The sequence below is a fragment of the Triticum aestivum genome, chromosome 1A (genome assembly GCF_018294505.1).
Source record: "Triticum aestivum cultivar Chinese Spring chromosome 1A, IWGSC CS RefSeq v2.1, whole genome shotgun sequence".
Taxonomy (NCBI): Eukaryota; Viridiplantae; Streptophyta; class Magnoliopsida; order Poales; family Poaceae; genus Triticum; species Triticum aestivum.
Genome location: NC_057794.1, coordinates 308,379,581 through 308,382,316, shown reverse-complemented (window position 1 = coordinate 308,382,316; position 2,736 = coordinate 308,379,581).

Below are 2,736 nucleotides of genomic sequence, written 5' to 3'. Positions count from 1 at the left end.
AGACTATGAGAGCAGCCTGGGATCTGGCACAAGAGGTAAAGTTTAGACCCCTCGAAGATAACCTATACACTATGCAGTTCTCGTGCTTGGGTGACTGGGACAGAGTAATGCAAGATGGACCTTGGAATTACAAGGGTTATGCGGTGATCATTGCACCGTATGATGGGTTCACAAAGCCGTCCCAGATCAAGCTTGACACCATTGAGATATGGGCACAGATTCATGATCTTCCTGATGGGTTTTGCCCCATGCTGAAGGCAATGGCAGGGAAGATTGGCGAGGTGATTTTAGTGGAACCTAAGTCTCACGACTTTGAGGGAAACTTCTATAGGTTTCGAGTTAAGATTGATGTCAATAAGCCTCTGAAGAACGCTACTTCAATTGTCAAAGAAAACAAGCGACAGATCTTTCTGGTGAAGTACGAACGCCTTCCTGACTGGTGTGCAGTGTGTGGCCATCTAGGTCACCAGTTCAAGGAGCATGGGGATGGGATTCATCCTCCAAAGGCCCTGGTTTTCAAGGAGCTGCGAGCAAGCTGGTTCCGTGGGGCTGGCAGAGGGCCAGGGGAAGGTCGTGCTCGCAGAGGCGGCTTAGGCCGTGGTGCAGCGAGGGGCGGCGCTGGTTTTGGCCCAGGCAGAGGCATGTCCCAGCAGCCACAGCAGTATGAAGGTCAAGAGGATGATGATGATCTCATGGAGGAAGATGATGCAGCTAGGAAGAGGTCGCTGGGGGCAAAACAGGAGGTAGGAATTTTGCGAAGGGGCCATGGTCCGATGCTCTTATGCTGCCGTCGCCTCCAGTAGTTCCCCCAAGCCCTACATCGCGCCAAGATCAGAAGAGAGCCAAAGTTGCCAGCAATGAGAAGGGTTTACCAAAGAAAAACCTCACCGACATGACTAAGGAAGCGCCCATCGCGGAGACCCAGAGCGGCCTCCGCGGGGCACAATGAGTATATTGTGTTGGAACTGTCGTGGGGTGGGTAGACCTGCGACAGTTCGCGAGCTTTGCGACCTTGCAAAGCAGTTTACCCCGGCAGTACTTTGTATAGTGGAAACTCAACTAGACAGGGTGCGTGTCGAAAATTTGAAATCTTGTTTTGGTTATGATAATAGTTTTGCTGTAAGCAGTGCTGGTAGAAGTGGAGGTTTAGGCATGTTTTGGAATAATGAAATAAAGCTGAAAGTTGATGGTTACTCTCGGTATCACATTGATGCATTAATTGATGAATCAGGCCCAAATCCTTGGAGACTAACATGTGTCTATGGAGAAGCACAGGTGGCGTCAAGGCAAAATACATGGGACACTCTCAGAAATATCGCAGGGATGTCTCCTTTACCATGGCTCCTCGTAGGAGATTTTAACGAAGTATTGTACGCGGGAGAGCATGATGGTGTGGGGCAGAGAAGTCAAAGCCAGATTGCTTCCTTCAGATCAGTAGTTGATGACTGTGCTTTGCTGGATCTAGGGTACACAGGTATTCCTTGGACTTTTGAGCATAAGGTTGCAGGAGGCTCATATACTCGGGTCCGGCTGGATAGAGCACTCGCATGCAGTGCCTGGACTGCACAATTCCCCAGGGCTCAAGTACACCACCTGACAGTAGGTTCATCGGATCATGTGCCAATAATATTACACCCGCAAGGCGAGGCCAGGGAAAGAAAATGTCAGCATGTCTTTCGTTATGAGACGATGTGGGAATCACATGACCAACTGCACCCGAAGGTAGCTAGTGACTGGGGAGGAGTGCCTGCATGCAGCTCCGTTGCGGAAATCAAAGAAAAGCTGGCGGCGTTGGCTCTGTCGCTATCTGCATGGGACAAGGCGACGTTTGGGAGTGTTCGTAAGCAAATCCGAACCCTAAAACGCGAGCTGGAGATCTTGCAAGGTGTACCAGGGAGGGTCGGTCCTTCTCACAGAGAGTTGAAGATCAAGGAAAGTCTTGTTGAGCTATATCACAGAGAAGAACTTATGTGGAGGCAGCGGGCTAGAGTTGACTGGCTGCGTGCGGGAGATAAGAATACCCGTTTTTTTCATTTACGGGCAAGTATGCGTAGGAGGAAAAATCTGATCAAGCTGCTGGTGCAAGAGGATGGCAATACGACGGAGGATATACAAACCATGAAAGATATGGTCAACACTTTTTATGGTAATCTTTACACGTCGGAAGGGGTACATCAGATGGAGGAGGTGCTGGATACAGTACCAGTTAAGGTAACTGTCCAGATGAATGAACAACTGAATGCACCGTACACTGTAGAAGAGGTAAAAAACGCGTTGTTTCAAATGGCACCGACAAAGGCTCCTGGTCCCGACGGGTTCCCTGCTCACTTTTTTCAACATCATTGGGAGATTTGCGGTGAAGAGGTAACTCGAGTGGTGCTGGGTATTGTCTCGGGCAAGGAGAGTGCTAAAGATATAAAGAATACAGTGCTAGTTCTAATCCCGAAGGTAAAAAACCCTACTTTGCTCACACAATTCCGGCCGATTAGTTTGTGTAATGTACTGTATAAGATTGCATCAAAGGTGATAGCCAATCGGTTGAAGCTAATATTGCCGGAGATCATCTCTGAGGAGCAGTCTGCCTTTGTTCCGGGCAGATTGATCACTGACAATATCATTGCATCTTACGAATGCCTTCATTTTATGAAGAGAAATAAAGCTCAGATCCACAGGTCGTGCGCACTAAAATTGGATATGATGAAGGCATATGACCGTGTTGAGTGGGACTACCTGAGA